The sequence below is a fragment of the Polistes dominula genome, unplaced genomic scaffold, assembly GCF_049000335.1.
Source record: "Polistes dominula isolate Pdom_NZ unplaced genomic scaffold, Pdom_raw_medaka contig_77, whole genome shotgun sequence".
Lineage (NCBI taxonomy): Eukaryota > Metazoa > Arthropoda > Insecta > Hymenoptera > Vespidae > Polistes > Polistes dominula.
This window is the reverse complement of record NW_028301152.1, coordinates 9,948,972-9,971,808: the sequence shown is the minus strand read 5'-3', so window position 1 is coordinate 9,971,808 and position 22,837 is coordinate 9,948,972. Positions and strand designations below refer to the sequence as shown.

The 22,837-nt window shown below is 33.2% G+C and overlaps 1 protein-coding gene across 4 annotated transcripts in view; it reads left to right on the top strand.

Moving 5' to 3' along the window:
* Positions 1 to 22,837, top strand: part of Rbp6 (RNA-binding protein 6) — a 583,327-nt gene that overhangs the window by 130,855 nt on the left and 429,635 nt on the right. The window contains exon 1 of one of the 4 annotated variants that reach the window (XM_015319954.2): positions 5,233 to 5,303. The exons of the other annotated variants lie outside the window; for them this stretch is intronic. The gene's annotated coding sequence lies outside the window, so the exon portion shown is untranslated. Of the gene's footprint in view, positions 1 to 5,232; positions 5,304 to 22,837 lie in introns of those variants that run through there. 4 annotated transcript variants of the gene reach the window in all.

The window sequence follows — 22,837 nt, the reverse complement described above, 5'->3', positions numbered from 1 at the left end:
GAGGCTACTGGGATAGATAGAATCTGTCGATGAGAAGGACCCAGGACCTCCGGTTCCCTCTTGAGATTTTCACGATGATAATCGTCCTACTCGAGATCCTTGAGAAGACGTTCAGCGTGAAAGTAAGAGAGAGAAAGAGAATGAAGAGAAGAAGGGGTTTAGAAGAAGAGAGAAAGAGGGAGAGTCGATTTATTCCTCAGGCAGACTGGGAAATTGTCGACCTTGGTTAATCCAGCGAGTTTTCACGGAGAGGGAAAAGTATCTTCTTCTTCTACTACTTCTACTTCTTCTACTTCTTCTACTTCTTCTTCTTCGTGTTTTCTACGAAGCAATCTGTTCGATGATCCCTTGCGAACTTGAACGTTCCAACAACCCTAACCGTGTTTCCCGAATATCTGCAAATAACGACGTATGTCTAGTTTTTATTATCTTACGTATTATATTCGAGATATTTTTTTATTGCTAAATAGCAGGAAATGCTATAAAAATTGGAGGGGTTAGAGAGTAAATATATTTTTATGGTCCATGGTTGTCGTTAAATATTATAAGGTATAATAATAAATTAATTGTATTATTATCAATGTATAAAGGTTAAATATTTCATGGTATAGTAATAAATTTTAATTGTAGTATTTTACAATTGTAATATTTTGTATTTTTAATTATATTTATTTTGTATTTATTTGGATTTGTAATTTTTACTATTTTAAAATATTCTAATTGTAAAATATTACAATTAATTTATTACTATAATAAATAATTTATATATATATTAATGTTATAATTAGTAATTTATAAATTTATTATAGGGTATAATAATTTAATATAGTATAAAAAATACTATTAAAAATTTAATATAGTAATTTATTACTATACCTTGAAATATTTAACCTTTATACTTTAATATAGATATTTGTGTGATAATATCTAGATATATTTATATATCTACTATATATCTATAGACATTTAATAAAAAGAGAAAAAGACAACGAAAAATAGGTTGTCAAGAATATTGAAATAATTTGTTAATATACCCTGATTAATATAATTCATCTTTTTTTTTTTATAGAAAATAGTAGCAAAAAGAATATCTCGACAACGTAAGATAATAATAATTTTCCTTCTCACTTCCCGAAATCTCTATAAACCAGTTATTATCGTCTCGTTATCGGTAATTAAAGTTACCGATGATCGATTGATTTAGGTTGGATCGATCGATCGATCGATCAATCAATCATCGTCCCCGGTGGTGCCGCTGTCTTTCGAAAGGTTCGGGCAGCAACGTGCGACGTCAACGTCAAAGCAACGGATACGTACTTCAAAGTAAAAAAAAGAATTGGGGTGGGACGGCAGTGTATGTGTGTGGGGTATCTGATGATATTGGAGTAAAAAAAGAACGGGTTGTTGAAAGAGAAAAAAAGAAGAAGAAGAAGAATAATAGGGTGAAATGATTTATAGTAACCAAGTGAATAGAAGCCTACTGGTGGTGGTGGTGGTTTATCAGACGAATCTAATACATCAACGATTGCCGAGTAATTAACGATGAAAAAAAAAAAAAAATAATAATAAAAAGAAATATAAAAATCATCGAAATTCTCTTTCGAGTAAAAGTTTAGTGAAATGGTCTTATTATTCTCAAACTATGGAGGACGAGTAGCTTCTCGAAAGTAAAACGATGGGAGGTGGAAAAGGGTGGTGGAAGGCTTGAAACACACGAAGAAGAAGAAGCCGATTTGCGTGCTCATCACGTTTTTTCTCCACTTCGTCTCGCGCATCGAGATTTCGTCGTAATGAGAGAGCACGCACGTGCGAAATGGTCATTTCTCTTCTTCCTCTACCTTTTTTTTTTTATTTTTCTCTTCCGTTTCTTCTTCTTCTTTTCTACCACCTAAAGCAGCACCCGAGGTAAAGGTAGGTAGGTAGGTAGTAGTAGTAGTAGTAGTAGGTGGTGACACGTGTACACGACCGACCTCCCATTCCACCTTTTTTTTTTTCTTTGCTCTATCTCGAAACGCGGTACCTTTTATGTAAATCGTAATGGCCAGAACGAACGAAAGCCCTAAGCTATTGTTAAAAGCGGTCGAGCTTCACTTTTCTACGTGGATAATCTCGGTCTTTCCTCTCCTACTTTTCTGTTTTGTCTTTAAATTTATTTGCACTCTTTCCCTTTCCCTTTTATGTGACCCTTTTCTCTCTCTCTCTCACACACACACTTTCTTTATATACATATATATAGGTATATTTCCATATGTTTTCTTATTTCTTTTTTTGAGATGCCAAATCGTAAAAATATCGAATAAAAGAGGGGTTGAGAAAAGCACGTAACCATTGGTGGGGTGGGAGAGAAGGGAGTACGCGATGATGCTGCTCTTTTACTCGCGAAACCTGTTGAGCTTTGAGAAAAATTCTAGAAGACGATCATTGTTCTTCTTCTTCTTCTTCTTCTTCCTCTGTGTCCCACAGTGTTGAAAGTGACGAAAAGGAACGTAGGATGGGAAAAGGGTAGAAGAGAGGCAGAAGAAGAAATGGTAATTCTCATCTTACGATCTTTCTCATCGCAATGAAACGAAATTATTAGTGAGGTGTTTAATGAACGAAACGAATTTAAAATCAGATCTTCTATACCAAGGCTCCTTCTACTCACTCTTTCATTCAAAATTCTTCTTCTTCTTCTTTTGCTATCATCCTTCTCGTACTCTTTATTTTCTCAAGAGCTCGTTTAACATCGTCATGATGATCTGCGTGATTTTATTCCTACAAAGATCGAGATTTCTTCTTTCCTCCTTCCCTCAATGAACAAAAAAAAAAATGTACCATCGATCCTTTAATAGTCTTTACAATGAACAACCTTAGAATGATCCTCCTAACTTTTTTATAATGTTTTTGATATTGCTATCAAACCATCTCTCACGATTAATCTCATAAGTAAAAGTTTCCAGTGTAAATGTAGAGTTCACATTTGTTCTTTCATACTTTGTTGACTAAAAATAAGATGATTTTAATCAGGATAATATGAAAAAAAGAACACTTAAGTAGGACATTAGTATACGTAGTAAGTTGCTTTAAATGTTAGTTTGTTAATAAAAGAACTAATTGTGAACCTTTTTCTGGGGTATATAATCCTTTCAAGGTTATATAAAGATATATATATATATATATATATATATAGATAGATAGATAGATAGATGACGTTAAGGAGTACTTGGTAACTGAACACTTTTTTCCATTGTCTCTGTGAGAAGAGAATAAAAAAAAAAATAAAAGAAAAAATATAAAAAAGAGATGAGAAAAGAAAAGTGAGAGAAAACTCAGCGGAGAAAAAGATTTGAGAATGCAGTTGTGCGACAGTTTACTGCAGGGTGACGTGTAAAAGTCATGTGATAACAGTTTCAGAAGTGATATCAACTGCCAACCAATGTTATCGATTCATCGATGAACTCTTCTAACAGTTATATCTAATATCTTGGCCTTGGGATATATTGGGATGGAATTGTGCACTATTTTGCTTTACAAAAGAAATAGTAAAATACATAAAAGAAAAGAATAAGAAGAAAAATGAGAGAAAAAAATAATAGAAGAGTTTCTAAAACGTTAAAACAAAGAAGTATGCTAACACCATTTTGTCTAACAGAGATAGTGAATTTTTTTGTTTGATAATCTTACATAATGACGAAGGTCTATTTTACGAAAAAAGATTCTATGAGAAAAATGATTCAGTAGGCCAAATGTTTAAGTATCATGGAAGTTTTTTTATACTTGCTTTTTACCAAGCTTGTGAGTATTTACAGAAAAGAAAAGTATTCGTATTGAATGAGATATTCTAAGATAATAAAACGTTTGATAAATTGTAAAAAAAACTTGGGTGTAATGTTTCACACCTTATACGTGCAAATTTCAATTCAATTATTAATTATATATTAATTATAATTATATTATTTTATATTAAATTATATTATTTTATTTATAATAATTTTAATTATATATTAAAAGTATTTAATTATATATTACTAACATATTATTAATTTAAAATTCAAAATAATTAAAGTTTAGGGATATCTTTGATTACTAAATAATTTTTTTTAATATTAAATATTAAATTATTTAATTTTAAACTATATAAATTATAATAATCATAATTTATAATTATACATTAAAAATAATTAATTATATATTAATAACATATTATTAATTCAAAATTCAAAGTAATTAAAGTTTAGGGATATCTTTGATCACTAATTTTTTGATTCTTGAAAATATAAATTATTATATACTATATATATTATACTTGTATAGTAATATAAGTACACGAAATTAATTTGGCACGTAACGTAAGTCGCGATCAATCATGTTAACCTAGAAAACTTGCACACATCATTTGATATTCTTCTTCATATTTGATTTGGTAGCAGATATTTCGGATAAAACTATTATAGCTATATCGAGAATTCTTGGCAAATGCATTGTTCTCTTGCATCCCTTATTTGCAATCTTTCATTCTTTTCCTTTCTCTCTCTCTCTCTCTCTCTCTCTCTCTCTCTCTTTCTGTTATGTGTATTTCTTTTAGCTCTTTGTAATTTTTCCACACGAAGGTAGTAGTATCCACTTTCGATCGAGGGTTCGTGTTGGGCGTTTAGTTTTGCTTTTATTTGAAATTGAAACGAAATTGAAACCTCGATACGCTTTTCTAGCACCGATCCCTGTTTCTTCTTCTTCTTCCTCTTTTAAGAGTTTCGTTTCTTCCTTTTTCTATCCTTCCTCTACCTTTACCTCTCCCTTTTTGCTTTTGCCTTCTCAAGGATTTCTTTTTCATTCGATATTATATAATATCAAAATAATGATGATGATGATGATAAAAATGCTTTTACTATCTGGAAAAAAAAATAAAAAAAAATGTGCTCGAGATGTATTTTAACTGGAGCAAGGTTAATTTATGATTAAAGTAAGATCAACAAAGTTGAAAAGATATTAATATGAATCGTTCTTCGGTCGTAGACTGACAAATTTCAATTACTTATACGAATCGATGAAAATTGCTATTCCTAGTAATTAAGATTGAAAATTACTATTGAAAATTACTATTTCTAATAATAATGATCAATTTAATATAAATTTCAAATGAGAGGACAAGTTATACTCATAGCTTTCAATTTAATTATTTTTTTAATTCAAAAATATTATTATTATTATTATTTATTATACAGTTTTAGCTAATCACTCGTTGTTCTTTTCTTTTTTCAGGTAAATTGTTTGGATATCTCTATCGAAGCAACAAAATACATTGGTCCATTATCCACGTCAAAATTGTAAGTTATTTTTATGAATGAACTGCAACCGTGTTATATACCCTCACCCCACTTTTGGATTTAAACTTTTACGAATAGCAAAAGACTGACAAGGAAAATCACGTTGAAAGGTTTGATTAGTTTTATAAAGTTGTCAATGAATCGGTATTTAAGGTACTATTGAAATCTTTACTATCCAATTCTTCGTTCTTTTTTTTTTATTCCATGAGTAGTAGATCGAAATATCATCTAAAAAAAGATAAAAAAGAAAGGAGGAAGTTTCTTTTTAAGGAAATTTCATCGTATAACGAGCAGAAGAACTTGTTCGCCAAATCGAATTGAATGATATAAAAAAGAGATAAAGATAAAAAAGATGGGAATAGAGGAAAGGGAATAATCGTAAGAACGAATTCGTTGTCAAAACGATTACTTTTTGGACACGCCTCCAAATTGATCACCTTTGCAATTTGAGAGAGAAGAGGAAGAATAAAATTTTTAGAATTCTATGAGAGGAAAAAGGTAGAAGGAAGATAACAAATGCAGCAGATGTACCGAAAGAAGAAGAAGAAAGAGAAAGAGAGCTGATGGCGTGCATAGAAATGTTCGTAATGTCTAGATATTCGCATTTACTACGAGGTTTGCAAATAAAGCAGAGTTCGCGTTATGTGGCTTTACTCCCGTAGAAATATTATGACGCTATAAATACGTGGAAGCTCGTTAAAACGTGACGAATAGCTTTAGCACGACAACTAGTAGTAGAACGTCATTACGTATAAAGTAAAAGGGGGAAATATAATATTAATTTAATCGGTTGGCACACTGTCATTTGAAACGTGCACGAAACTAAGTACCACCTATCTCTCTCTTTCTCTTTCTTGATGCATATTTTAGAAAAGCCAGATATGAATCAACGAGAAAAGGAATTAGCACGTGAAATAATATTCTCGAAAATTCATTTTCACGAAAGCCGATGTAAACCTTTTTAGATCGAGTATAATATAGTCCGGATCCCGACTACTACGAGTACTACTACATACACACGTTACTGCTCTGCTCTGCTCTGCTCTTGCATATGCGTACAAACGAGCTTATGCAACCATACCTACGAATTAAAGGGGAGTACTAAAAATACGCTAGTAAAGAGAATGATATTACATGTAGCACGACGACCAGTTGGTTATGCAAGTGAAATCACAGAAATGACCATACAGATTTTTCATTACCTTTATATTTCCATTTCCCACCTTTTTCTTTTTTTCCTTGATTTTCTTTTAACTAATATATTAGTAAAACTAGAATCATTGCTATATTTTTTATTTGCACAAATCTTTTCCTTCAAAAATCGACACGTTATAAAATGTAGGACATTGAAATCATGAATGACATTTTTAAGTGACTTGTCCTTATCATTTGAGTATCATTAATCCATCCCAACTTTTAATGATACTTTAACATCGTTCACGTACGAAAAGACTTTCAAACCTCTAAAAGAATTTGCCTACTTTTGAAACTCGAATTAATCATAATGCGCGTTAAAATATAAAATAGTTTAAGCAGTAGTTTTTAATATTCCCATCATTTTGATTCTCACAAGCATTTGTGAATTTAAAATACTAATTAACAAATAAACTTGAAGAAAATTTTCTAAAACATTTGGAAGTGAGCCATAAGAAAACCGTAATAAAGTGTTTGAGTTTGACAAGCAATACCAAAATGGTTCGACCATTCTTTCACTTTCCCCCATCTCTTTCCGTTGCCTTCGTAGTAAGTCGTGCAAAGGAAAAGATACGGGGTAAGAGGGGTGGTTGGAGGGAGAAGGGCTTTGACCACAGGTATTTCAGAGATAAAATTCTGCCACTTACCCGTTCAGGAATTTAGTGCAATGGAATTTCTAACGATAATTACGCGCCGTGTGCCAAGTCGTGCTTACTCACGAAACGCTAAGACAAATTAGGGTAGATATGCGTTTCTCTCTCTCACTTTCTTCCCCCATTCCTATTCGAAACAAGTATTTCTTAATGAATTCTCGACATTTCGAGTAGGAAAGGTTGTTTAGTAAGGGGGTACGAGCCAAACTTCGAATATCCGAAAGGAAGAAAGAAAGTAGTTGTGGTTGTATTTCTATGAACAAATGATAGTAGTGTTTCTATTTCCGTATTCTTGATAACAACAAATCGTTGATTCGTTTCATTTGATTACTCATGCTAAATGAAAAGAAGAAACTTGGTAGTTTCACGGCATTTCTATTTCATCTCATCATAATAATAATTTTCTTCTCATTGTCGTAAACACGAATATTGCTTGTGCGATAGTTGAATTTAAAATCAAACAAGTTGCTTGTAAAACGTCAGCGAATATTTAATATGAAAACTACGAAACTACATTTTTTATTATTTTTTTTTTTAATTTTTCTAGTCTATATATGTGTCAGCAAAAATCTTACCATATTATATTGTTATATTTATTCATCATAGTGGATGATGATATCTAGTTTAGAAAATCTCTATTCGAAAGAAAAAAACTATTTTTAGTATACGCTGAACTAGCACCGATGTATTCCAGGTAAGAGCAATTTCACACGTTTGCAAATCATTATCGTTTTCCCTCTGTCTTCCTGTACTTCTCTCTTACTTCCTAACCCTCTCTCTCTCTCTCTCTCTCTCTCTCTCTTTCTCTCTAACTTCCTTCCCAGCTTTGTCTAATTTTCGAAGCTCGTACTGACAAACTCAACGGAACGCTTCTAATCAACGGCAAGAACCGTCAAGTTCTTCCGCATTGAGTTACATTTGGTTGAAGTGAGATAACACGAGAGAGAAACAGAAAGAGAGAGAGAGACGGGTGGGTGGAGAAGAAGAGGTTACCCTCGCTCAGATGATTGCATACACCTTGAAATGTTATATTCCTCTCACCCGATGTTCTCTCTCTCTCTCTCACTTTATCATATTTGTAGGTTGCTCCTTGAAAGCTAGCAAGAACCCAGAACTTTGATCTCTGATTCTCTAGTTTTATCTAAAGAAACCTTGACTCTCTAAGCTTATCCAAACGAATCTTATTCGTAGTTTTCTCTTCTTATTCATCTTTTATTTCCTACAGTTTTCTCTCTATTTCTTCGTTTACGTTTTCCTATTCAATATTATTATTCTTGTAAATTTCTTAAACACGTTCGTTGTAACACACAGTCCCAATTAAGGAAATAAAACATTATATAAATGTTAAAAATAATCAAGAAAGGTTTTATTAAATAAATGTTGTTCTACTCTTTGGAATTGTTTCATTCTTGTTCTTAAAAAAGAAATATAACACGGGTAGCTTTTTTGGTACAAAACAAAAAAATTGGCAGTCTTGTTTCAACTATTATTTCGTATATCGTCTATTAAAGTAGAAAAGGAAATGTTAAAAGTAATCAAAAATGGTTTTATTAAATAAATGTTAGTGTACTCTTTCAAATTGTTTTATTTTTGTTCTTAAAAAAATATAACACGAATAGCTTGTTTGTTGCAAAAGAAATTGGCAGTCTTGTTTGAACTATTATTTCGTATATCGTCTATTAAACTAGAAAAGGGTTTCACCTTCAACGATGGTGTTATCCAAACGTCGTTTTACACTTGACACTCGAAAATCCTTGGCGCGTTTCGAGAGTAACCACTCGTTACAACTAGTAGTTACGGACAATAACGTCCGGACGTGCAGTTCGATGCGGTAAGAAGAACTTTCAGGGAGTTTACGGTTGCCGGATCACTTAATTGTCGTCTGTAATCGGTGCTATTTCCTTCTCACCGGTACTATCTTTTACGGTCGAGAAGAAACGAAAAGACCTGCCATTTAATAAACCCCCCCCCCCCCAAAATAACAACTTTGAATACATTTCATTCATATTAAGTCCATTAAATTGGTATATTTCTTTTACAAGATAAATTTTAATCAAGTTTATCGTTGAAAAAGTAGAAATAGAAAAGTGAAAATCATTAAAGAATAATCGGCCTCCATACGAGTAAACTTCTGACATAGTTCTAACACTTTTCTCGTATTTCTTTCTTCGAATTAATTCCTACCAGCTAATTTAACGACCACAACAACAAAAAATACAACTTTATTAACCTTTTACTGCTTACTTTATAGTTGATTTACGCTCGCGAATATTTTCGCGTTGTTATTACATAGCTAAAAAAAAACTCGTTTGATAAATACGACAATATAAAATCGATGCTTTATTATCGGTGAAAATTTGTTACTCAACTATTAATTAAAAAAAATGATTTCGTTTGCAAGACGAAAAATTAATAGATGATATACGAAATAATAGTTCAAACAACACTGCCAATTTCTTTTGTAGCAAACAAGCTACCAGTGTTATTTTGTTAGAAACAAAAATGAAACAATTTTAAAGAGTACAACAACATTTATTTAATAAAAAAATTGTTTTCTTTACTTTATCGTGTATACTTTTATGTAAATTTCAAATGCTATTGTACCACATATAAAAATAATTGCCATAGTATAGTCTTTTGAGGACAAGTTTTAGTACTGTGTCGTTTAATGTCGATTACTTTAATGATTGCGATGATACGTTACTTAGTTAGAAAATCGTGCTCTTTGTAACTAACTTTGAGTAATAGTAACTCAGCGATCGTCTTAAGAAGTAATGGCTTTCCTCAGATTATTTCGAAGAAAAGGAAGGAAGGAAAGGAAAGGGTAGGAAGGAGAGAAGTTCCCTGAAGGAAGAAGGTAAGATATCACTGAATGAAGAAGAGTAGCATACTTCAGCGAAAGCCATTATTCTTCCGAGAAGCGCAGTAACCGATGCTTGTGAAACCCAAGACGTCGTTACTTTAGTAAGGAATGAAATAAATGCGTGACACACTGTCGACTATCTTGGTGACTTAAAGTATGCTTAAATTGAAGAACTTTGATCAAATGGTAGGAGAAAACACTTCCTTTAAACACTCTCTCAACATTTTTTATTTTTTAACTCGTTTATCAATGTATCATGTATAAGAAGAAGAAAAAGAAAGAAAAAAACACACACACACAAAATTCAAAGATACATTGTGTACTGTATTTAAATAAATAATATACACGTTGCCAAAATGATCATAGATAAATCATAAGCGTAGTTATGTTACATCAATTGTAATTTATTTCAACTCGACGTTTTATTTAGAAAAAAATTCGTTTCTATATTTATTTTTCTTTTTCGTGGAATCGCTTTTGTATTTTTTTTTATTATTTCGTTCCAATTGGACAGGAGAAACGTTGAACAAATATTAGAAAGTTAATAGTCATCGCGTTTCTCGAATCGTCTGTAAGTCACAAGTAAAATACCGTAGAGAACGAACTCTAGACACACGTTAGTTTACATTATAGTAGTAAAGGTGTTTCATCGGTACAAGGTCTTTTACACATGCACGTAGGCGTGTATGTTTATGTTATAACAGGACGTAAAACAGGTGCGGTGATTAATGGACATAAACTAGATCCTTGTGTCCCCAGGATCGTTATCGTTCAATGGGTTTACCTGTCTCTCTATCCGAACGATCGAATATCTACCAATATCGATATATTAGCCTTAATATTATTGGGAAAGATCGAGATAAAAAAAAAGTTTCCCTCTTGGTAAAAGGAAGTTAATTAGTTCGACTGCAACTACCTTAACTTTCATGTCGACAATCTCGATAAGACTTCGATGGGCGTGTAAATGATGTCGATATAATTTACGAATGATTTAATCGTAACGATAAGTATGTTTCCAATTAGAGGTGTGTATGTGTGTGTATATATGTGTGGGATTCAAGCTTTGGGTCGAATAGTATTTTGAAAACATGGTATTTTAAAACTTTATCGTCACAAACATATTCGATTATTTATTACAATTAATTCATAAAAGTTATTAACAAGCATTGATTTATTTTATTAAAATTTAAATACTATAAATTTATAATATTTATATAATATTATAAAATATTTAAAATTAATTTAATATTTATGAAAATATTAAATTAAAATACGCTAATATTAACTAACATATTATATTATATATTTTTGTATTTATTGAGATCGTAGTACAACAACAGGGTTGGTAATGTCACCTGATGCAACTGTGACACAAACTTGATGTAATCCTGTACGTATACTACGTTGAATATTGTAAGATAATACGATATAATATGCATTTGCATGGAACGTTATAGGGAAACCTTATTGTAGTTATGCGAAAAGGAAACAACAAAAATGAGTAACTCGTCGTCAGCCTGCAATCCTGTAATGTGGATTATAAATGATTCACCGAGAGAAGACATCTCTTCTTTTTCTACTTTCCTTCTTTCTTTCCTCAAGTTGAAAGTTCAGTTGTATCAATTTCACGAAGCACATTTTCGGACTTTTCCTCGGTTGCTTTGTAACGGATTACGAAGGAAAGAATCGCCTTTATGAATTATTTACGTATTGTTGTCGTTATCGATGCCGAAGAAACGAGATAGTATTATCCCGAAACTCCGTATCTATCGTTTCGCGAATCTAATGCAATATTATTCCCTTGAATTATTCGACTTTATTCTCTACAATTTCGTAAATGCACATCTATACCGAACGTTTTGTAAAGAGGTTTTCTTACACAGAAGAACTGAACTTTGTTCAAGAAAAAGCATTCAGTATTGAGAATATAGCGTTTTTATTCTTCTAAGAATAATATAGGGTATCATATTTTTATCGCAATAAAGTTATATATTGATTAATTACGATGCTCACGGAGTTCGTGGTTTTTAGTGCATTATTCATTTATAATGCAATCGAAATTTACGAAGTAGAATTTTTTCTACAATAATTCTACTATTTTTATATTCATGAATGTTGCATTTATGTTTTGTAGTCAATTAAAGATTAAAAAGAAATACTAACAAATAATTTCTTTAAAAAAGGAATAATTAAAAAGGTGCATTGATTAATACTATTAAAAATCCGATTACGATTTGGTATAACAAATCATAGTATCAATTATGACATAGATATAGTACTTAATCGAGTTATATCGATTTCTCTTACTGTCACCGCAATTCCTCGATGCTTTACGAGAAGAGGAATCGTCGATGATGATATGTGTTTAGCTATTCACGTGTGTTCAGGTATGTAGCAGGTATCGAAATCAGAAACTGAAACAGAAGCTTGCATAATGCGTAGGAACATATACTATTGAGAGAGATAGATAGATAGATAGAGAGAGAGAGAGAGAGAGAGAGAGAGAGAGAGAGAAAGTTAGCTTTGTATGTGTTCTCGTGATGCCATTGAAGAGGTTACGGGTTGGAAGCTCGTGCCGATAACTCGGTGCATCGGAAGGAGTGAGTGAGAGAGAGAGTGAGTGAGAGAGAGAGAGAGAGAGAGTAAGGAGGATCGGGTAACAACAATACCGGTAAATGAAGCAACGGTAACTCCGTAGCAAGGCTTGGGGTAGTATCTTCAACGACGTCTGCCAGCAGAGATAGTGTCCTCCTCGTAGTACGTGTGCGGTGAACGTACCTTGGGCTGTTTCAACCATCCCTTCACTCCCCTGGTTCACCTCGTTTACCACCTTCTATATTTCCCTCTCACTCAGGCTCATCTAGGCAACGTATGTTTTAGAATGGTGCTGCAGGAAGGTCTTGCGGTTCTGGGAATGCGCACATACTAAAGCTTGCTACTAGTGCTGTTGCTGCTGCAATCTATGAGAGGAGGGAGGCCAAGTTGTGGTGCTAGTGGATAAAGAGAAGGGCGGTGTTCCTACACGTTACGCACAGCTTGGATAAAGGCTAGAGAGAGAGAGAGAGAGAGAGAGTTTAGGATGTAAGCCTATCGTAGGGTCCATAATTATGCGAAACTACGATACGACGATGCAGATTATTAAGCGACGGAAATTGTAATGGCCTCTGCTGCTGTTCGAACCTTACTTTTAGTTTTACTATAACATTATTATTATCATATCTCTTGTTCTCTTTTTTTTTTTTTTACCACAAAGATCGAAAATTTTGTCGAGAGAGAAAGGATTTTTCCGTAATACTTAAAAATACTCATGTAGGATATTTTATCGTTTAAACTGTCCACAACATCTGTTAGATTGAAATCGAATGGGCCACGATGTTCGTGAGAGTCTCATAATATTAACTAAGTGTTCTTTCTTTCTTGTGATTTTAGAACGCGTTTAGAATAGTATACCTTTCGTAAATATATGGTGATTCATAAATTTTTAATTAAATTGATAATTTAAAAAAAAATCACCTGAGCTTTCGATTAGATAAATTATTAAGACATAATATTATATTATATTTATTAGTATATTTTATAGTATATATTATACTACTATATATTATTTTTTAAATATTATATACTGTTACGTCCTAGAGGACGAATTTAAATAAGTAGTATAGAGTACGCCTGTTTGTGGTCACTCTACGTTTACCGAGTTTAACCGGGACCAGGCTGGTTCGTTTTCTCGTTCAAACAGTAGTAAACTATGGCGAAGCGCGTACGGTAAAAGGGGTGGATTGAGGAAGGTTTTATTGACCGGAGAAATATTGATGACCACAGCTCTGATTAACAACAGTTTAATGAAAATATAGAATGTAATAACTTACAGATTGTTGTACAGTAACAGGTTCTTCCAAAGATCGCTCAGGAGGCTTGGGCTGCTTCTCTCCAAAGGAGGGTTAGGTATCGCAAATGAACTCGTGATGCCGGTTATTCACCGTTAACTAATTTGAAATAAGAAGTTACTAAACGATGAAGAAGTAGAAGTGAAGAAGAAGTGAAAACAGAAGTGGAAACGGAAAAGAAGTGGGCTCGGAGGCGATGTCCTCTAGCTTTTATATCCCCCAAAAGTCCTTCGTGGAAGGGGTAGCTTTGGTACCCCCACTCTTTGGCTTTTAGCTGGCCCAAGCTTCCTATGCATCTTTTGTTCTGGAAAATTCTTATGTCCTTGTGGACTACCAACACATGCGGATATTATTATAGATATTCTACATTATTATTTATAATTCCTCTAATGCTTATCGTAGCTTCAACATCTTTTGGTTAATTACATTCTTATCATTTCTAAATCGTTTACATTTTGGGTCTTCGATCGACAATCATTTTATCATCCACAGATTAGCATTCTGGTACAATTTCGCAATTTGGCAACATATTCGGTCGTGCGTTTGTTCGCGTAGTTTCGCGAGTCTCTTTAGTTATAATTATTCTTTTAGTTCTAGAAGATTCCAGGAATGGGTTACTGTTAATGCTACGTGACCTTTTAGTAGGCGTGTCTTAGCTTGGCGACACTCAGTCATGGGGAAGGAGAGTGCGAAGGATCGTTCGAGAGAATTGTTTATAATATTTTATTGCGAGGAGGTATGGCTATTTTCCTGGATTCCGTTAGGGGTTGCTTGCCTGCATTGTAGTTGTCATTTTAACGCTGAGTTTCATATGTCGGAACATAGGCGAAGGTTCTTGGTTCTAGGAATGTGAGGGAAATCTAGAGAGGTTTTTATTTAATTAGTTGTGTCTTTCCGCTTATGCCTGAATGGAATTTATGAGATAGCCAAAGGGTCTATGTAAGGGAATTGGGGAACGTTGGTGGCTATTGAAACCCTTTTGTCCTACATGTGGCGAGTTTCGTGTTTAATTCCTTTCCTTGCTATTTGAGAGACAAAGTTCTATTCAGAAGGAAATATTCTTGGGTGAAGGACGTGGGTGCAGCGGAAAATCTTAGTGGGGTGTCAGATTTTATGCGTGGCCCTGGAGCCAGGTAGACACGTGCGACACTGGAGGGAGAATGGTACTCTTTGTTCTAGGAAGGGGGTCTTGAGGAGATAATTTATAGCTGTGGTATATGCCTGGCAAGGGATGGGATTTCCAATAGTTTATTTCGATATAAGGAATGAGGCAATGCAAATAATTAATCTCTTATGCGTACTACTTATGATTATTTCTACTATTGTTCATGTGGACTACTGGGATGATATCTCGCACAACTAAGTTTATATTACTGCGAAAAATTTGGGTAGGCGAAACGTGGCGGAACGTCACAATACTATATAATTTATTATTTATTTTTAAATAAATTAAAAAAAAATGATCTGAAATTTATATAAAAAAATTTATACATTTCTTAGGTGTATCAATGTTATTTGGTTATGCAAATTTTATCTTAAATGACAAAGATTTGAAATTAATAAGTATTATCAATTATTATATAATAGATAATCACTGCTGTGTTTTACCATGAACAAAAAGAAATCTAAAGAGCAGGAAGGTAAAGGTTAATGTCTGAAGTTTGGGTTAACACTGTATTACCATAAGCGTTAGCTACGAATATATACATAGTGTGGATATACTTTAGTTACTAAATAATTAATCATCGGTGAACGTTGTAACAAGTTATACTGATCATGATCGAACGATCGTAATCTCCCTTGTTGTTTATGTAGAAATATATGTTTTCATATTTTCTTTTTCGTTTTTAAAAATGCTACTTTATTTCGAACTTTACCTTTGAAGCTTAAATTCTTCATAAATCGAGAACTCTAACTATTATCGAATATTCTTTCCGTCTTATCATTTAATAATGTCGTTAGAAAATACGTTGTACATTTAGTACGACCTACATAGATCTTAACTTGTTTCGTAGAAGTTTACCTGATATAGCTTCAACTATGACTGAATCTTTTCTATCGATGGTATCACGAGTTATCGTTTTGCATTATTTCCTTTCTCTTTCCAATTGTTTTTCTTTTTTCTTTCTTTAAATATATTTTTTCTTATAAATTAATTATAACATTTATCTCTTACATAAATAATCAATTACAAATTGATTAGGCGTAAGAAAGTATTTATCCTTGTTGAAACTACAAAATGTTAAATATTTCTATTCCCGAATAGTATTCTTACATTTGAGTTGGTTACATTGCTCAATAAACCTTATAAAATGCATTATTGCTATCGAATTTGTGTAATAACTTTCAACACATGAACGCTTAGATATACATATAAAAGGATATCTATACATTGGAGAATAGGTATAGGGTAAAGGTATATACATATGCATCGGGATCGTAACGAAAGTTTTAAACTGTAGTTTTGACTTTGTGACGTCGACGCCAGCTGTGTGAGCATAAATAGTAGCATGAAGCAGGTCTCTGGGTGATATAGCGAGGTCGTGCAGCATTTATATTGTCGATCGACGTAAGTGTATAAAAGTTGCAGCAACGATGTTTCCTGGTATCCATGTATCGCATAAATGTTGCTTAGATCAAAGCTGATAGTGGTGGTGGTGGTGGTCTCAGTGGTGGTTCGCTTGGATCACAAGATAGTCCTATACCTAGATAAGAAATTTTAATTAGGGTGTATCGATCCTTAAATAAAATATCTTTCTTAAAAAAAAAAATTAGAATAAAATTATATCATTTTTTATTATTGAAGGTTAGTTGAATATATATTTAATAATTTATTTATATTCTATTGGATTAAAATATAATAAAATATGAATAAAAATTAAAATATAATTGGTTTTAAAATATCAAAAAAATATTATTAATATCTAAAAATATATTTATTTTATAGAATAAAATTTGTTATTTAATATTAATATATGTATGAAGTAAATAATTACTGTAAAGTTCATTAATATATTTATATTTAATTTAATTTATATATAAATATAAAAGATATGGTTAATAAATTATTGAATGTTGCAAAAAAAATAAAAAGAAGTATCACCACCGTGTACAGAATAAAACAGAACAGTTAATATGGAATAACATTCTATGTGGTTTTGCTCCTTTGGTCAGAAATTTTGTCCATTGATCAAAGATCAACGTTGGCATTCCTTCTCACATGTTTGTTGTATATGTTTCTTATTTTATTGGTGGTTGGTTGTGTAAGGGTGATAGACGAGAGTAACGGAGAAAAATGTGTCATTGGCTATCGCGAACTTTTGCCAACACAAGCAGAAATAAAATATTTCAAACACGTGCACGGCTTTTTTTCTTTCTCCCCTTCCCTTCTTCCACTCTTTCGTTTCTCTATAAAGACCGTATATACTAGCCGAGCTACTCTTTATTCTTTTTTTTTTCTATTTTTTTTTACAGGCTTTCTTTGCAGTGATTTCGCAATCGCTAATCCGTCGATAGAGAAAGAGAAAGAGAGTTTCAGGGGTAGTAGGCAAGTTCTTTCTGTGTGCGCGTGCAAAAAGGGGTAGAAGGAGGAGGAGGAGGAGAAGGAGGCTGTTTGCGGTGGCCAACGTTGGCCAACGGGAGACGCATTACATTTGGCAGCGATTTCACTCAGTGAAATTAAGCTTATTTTCGACGGGCCCCCCTTTACTCGATCTTCTTGCCAACGTGTATTTTTCTAACTTTCCCCCTAGTTCTTTTTCTCTTTTATATTTTTCTTTTTTTATAATACTTTTACTTCTTTTCAAGTACGTTTGATGTAAAATTAATAATATTATCTTAGAAGTATAACTATAATAATTCTTTGTAAATATTGTAATAATGAAGTTTTGTAGAATATCAGGGTTATCTAAAAGTGCAGTGTATTTTTAAAAATAATAATAATTTGTATAATTTTAATATGTTTTTAATTTTATATATAATATTTTAATATTTTTTAAATTTTGTATTTATATTTTAGTATTTTTTTAATTTTATATATAATATTTTTTATAATTTGGTCTACAACAAAAAATAGCACTACCTGAAATAACACGATAAACCCGCTTAATTATGGTTCACCCTAATAGTTTTATTCTTTTTTTTCGGTGAGTGTGGGCTGATAGAAAATAAAAAACAAACAAACAAAAAAGTACTCAAAGAAACTGTCGAATGGTAGAAATTGATTATGAAACAATGGCATGGAAAGAGATGGTGGCTCACGATGGTGGTATCCAGATAGTGAAGCACAGCATTCGTTCCTCTTCCCTCTTTCCATCCTATCCTTTGAAGTTTCGGCGTTAATTGATGCGAGTCCGCAGTTCGAAAGATCAGTCTGCTGGGTACTTCTATCTGGACGACCCTCTTCTTCTTCTTCTTCTTCTTTCCCTTTTCAGTTTTGCGAGTGAGCATCGAAGACCCTCATCGTTCTCCAATAGCTTTAACGAGGCAAGATTACTTCATTCGTTCCAGATCTTTTCTTCGTCCTTCTCTTCCCCCCATTCCCACCCCACCCCCTTTCTTCTTACCTCCTCCTCTTCTTCTTCTTCTTCTTCTTCTTCTTCTTCTTCTTCTTCTTCTTTTTCTTCAGCATTCGATCCAAGTTTTCGAATTTCCCTAACTAACTTCCAACCTAGTCTCTTTCATTCCTATCCATAGAATTCATTTGAATTCCCGATTCTAAACATATCTTTACTTTTTGCAAATTGCTTCTTTCCTTTTTACAAAATATTTTTCTTTTTTTTTCTTTTTTTCTTTCGATTATTCTATTTGAGGATAATGAAATGCATACGTGTAAACGTTAATTCGCTATAATAAGAAGATATCAAGACTAATGAAATCAACGAGATGGTTATTTGTGGTGTTTTTGTTTCTTATCATGATAAGAACTTTACGTAAAGTTTATATTCACTTTCAAATATGATATATATACGATGGAATGTTTGAATATTTCATGAACGTTCCTACGAATAAGACACTGGATAGAATTTGATCCGCAAAAAAAAGAAAGAAAAAGAAGAAGAAGTTGAGTGACGGGAATATAACTCGACGAATCGACTATTTTTTTATTTTGCTTTATACACCAATCTTTGATTGTGTATGCTTATAAAAAATAAAATAAATATGAAACGTGTTTCGTAATAATAATAAAATAGAAAATATATTTTATATCGCTTCTAGACGCAAACATGTAACCGATGATATAAGTTCTAGCATTTCAACGAAAGTATATTTATATTCCTACGCGTTTTAAATCGAGTCGACTATGGGGCCCCGTGTCGCGTACCGAAACGGATATTTGATACAGAAACGATACGTTTCAGTCGTCTAGAGCATTCTAGACGGGTACACTGCGTGCCGAATGTCGCGAAGCTTGGTGTAAATTTCGTAGCAGGTAAAGAGAGAAAGAGAAAGAGAGAGAGATCGAAAAAGGGAAAGAGAAAAGTGGAATGGGAACGAGGACGAAGGGCCGAAACGCGTCCCGTAAAGAAACACGAGCATGCAGCGTCAGACTTATTGTGAGGGGAACAATGGTAGGAAACGCGGCCTAGCCCCGCAATCGTATAAATTAGAGGGCCAGAACTCACTCTCTCTCTCTCTCTCTCTCTCTTACTCTCCTATTCTCTCCGAGGACACTTTGGCCCTCTCTCGAACGACCCTTTCCTTCGCGCATATTAAATGCAGCACGCCTCGTGTCCCTGGTATACCCGTCGTTCGCCAAGGTATTCCTAAATTCCGTCGTCGAGCGCCACTTATCTCTGATTTCGTAGTCCTCCATTGTACCATGCTGGCCAACCAAAGCACCACCACCACCTCCTCCTCCCATACCCTTCTATACCTACATATTCGTTCGCCGAGCACGTAGATAAAATTCACTTTTGGACACGTACCACCACCACCACCATCACCACTAGGCTAACGCTACCATTTACCCCCCTATGGATCATATATTCTTTTTTGTCTCTTTTTTCTTATCCTTAGAGCCTGTTGCCGTTTTTCGCCAACTTGTGTGTGTTTTTTTGTTCTTTTTACCCTTGAATAAATTTTCGAATACTTTAGCGCTGAATAATCACGACGTTTTATACGTTATATAATTTTATATCTCGTGATAATATTTTTCCTACTTACTTATGGTAACCTTTTTGCATAAGTTATTACTATACAGTGAAACACTTTATCATTCTGAGTTTACAGCAGCAGCAGCAGCAGCTTGGATATATCTCCGATTGATGTTTGCTCAAAGCAAACCAGTATTCTCGGAGTTCAAGGTGATAAACACGAATACGCCCCATGGCTTTTGCCAACTTTTACTTCCTCTAATTGTAATAACGCTCTTCCCAAGGTGATACGATAAGTTTTTAGCATAGTTCCTAACGCGGCCACGCCAACAACCAGCAACCGTCGTTACTACTACTACACACACGTCAGTGCTTTTCCCAGCATTTTCGAATTCCTCCGTTTTCTGATTACACCAAGTCAGCCCGAAACTTGCCGTTGCATTTACCATGCATATTTCCTTAGATCGTCTTATACCTTGCTAGGGTTGTTTGCACCCTCGTTAACACATTTTCAACTGTCTTGTTACCTTTACCTTTTCCTCTATATAATTCTCTTCCCTTCTATCTTCAAGAAAGAGACATTGTTAATTAACGTAGTATAACACACTATTTGTCGATATTCTGTTAGAAACAAAGCTCTGTTTTCTAACTTACTCTATTGTAGTTCGTCGCAAACACACGAATTACGTATAAACGATTAATTCTATCTTTTATTCTTGTTTCATTTGACTTAATCGTTGCGATAAATGTTAGAGAAACTTCGATTTATGAATAACTTTCCAACGATTCATTCCTATTTCATGACAAACTACTAATTAATCACGCTCCAAGGATTTTTGAACAATAAAATTGCAATTAATAATATCTATTTTAGAGTATCGTTACCTTACTCGTATTTATTGAAGAAATAACTAGTTGTAGTTATATTCTAGGTGCACACAATCTATCGTAACTAAGGAATTACAAAAAAATATACAATACTTAACACGAAAATAACTAAACTCTTAACAGAAACTGAGAAGCAGACTTGATCTTCATTGTAACGGAATAACATAATACATTTTTAATTTATTAATAATTGAACTCGTGTCTTACAACGTGAAAGTTTGGAAGACTAAGTTGTTATTATAGTCAGGCAGAGTTGGGAAAGTGTGTACACGTGTGTGTGAGTGTATAGTACGAAAAGCGAAGATTATTTCATGCTGGTACGAACATACACATACATTGTTAGAGTTCTCTATAGTATACCATCGTTTTTCTTCATTACTTAAATATTCTTTTGAAATCATTAATAAAATGAATAGTCCAAGTTTTTTATATGGTCTTATTTTTTTTCGTCCCCATAAAACGGACCATTCTTTTTTGTTAGCATCAGTGACGCGTAATGTTGAACTTAAAAAATTGCTATAAAGGAAGTCATTATTTATAATATCCTCTTCAAAGGTTTCTTCTCACCTATAAACTGTTAATACGAATTAATTAACTTCACTTACTTTTTTTATCTTCTATTGGATATTTTTTTAATCGTTGAGGTTAAAGTTACTTTTTAATGATAGCTCGTTAATGCAATTATCGAATTGGGGTTGATTTTACTTTGGAATTATTCAAGTCTTTCTAAATGACACATCCATGTAACATAATTATACAATAGATGAATTTTGTTTACCATAGAAATTTTTTCTGCGATATTTTAGGATACGTTAATGCCACGAGTCGCGGAATTCGATATCGTATAGAAAACTTTTTTTCCCGATCTTTTCGTTGTAAACTGTTTCTCGTCTAAGCTGCCTCTCTCTTTTTCTCTTTCTCATATATATATATATATATAGTATACGGAAAGAATTTATGGTCGGTTATCTCGATAAGGTAAAATCCAAGTTGGGTTATCGTAACTATTGCTACTGCTACTACTATGAGAGAATTAAAAATCAAGCGATAAGGTTTTGAGAGTATTAAGACACCATTATCGTGAATTGGATTACCTATTAATGGAGAGACTTAAAGGACGATAGAGAGGAGGACAATTTTGTTGCTTTTACGAGGCCAAAAATGACTCAGTTTCCCGATCAATGTTACCCTTTACCCTAGACACATTTCGATTGGAGATATTTTTGAAATTAAACTACCGATTCTTAAGGAAAAATACAGCGTATCTTTTCTACTCTCTCTCTCTCTCTCTCTCTCTCGAAAAGGATTTGCAAAGATATTTGCTTTTACGAGATTATATCTGTTATTAACGATAGAAAATAATTTATGACATATAAAGATGTTTGATATAATACAAAAAAACCTTAGAAAGAAAAGTTAATCACCAACCAACAATTTCTATTTTAACAATCTTTGGAATCACATTCGTCAAGTATTGAAAGAAATCGATTGTATTGATAGCCAAATAGTGGAGGAAAAGCATTGTAGGAAAGGACGTGCATCAATTATCGTTTAGTGACTAACGTAACGATCCGACCTAAACCATGAGCCATGGTTAGGTAGCTCGCGTTACAGTCAACACGTTAATGCCCACAAATTCATTGATTAATAGGTGTCGGCGATATCGATTGTCATAGCCACGCATAATATTCTCATTTCATCTGGCTTGTAACGGGGGCTATTCCACTACTATAAACACGCGTATAGTACGTGCATTAATTCGTGAGAATATATGCCTGTATGTGTGAGTTCGTGTGTGTAGGCGCACGCACGTCTACGAATACACGGGTGTAGCGGTCAACCGTTTTAGCAGCATCGGCAGCATCCATACATCATCCCGATTCTGCCCTTCAGCAAATTTCATTTTTATCTCGCTATCGAGCTTGTCACAGAGTGGCAGGTTCCTACGCACTGT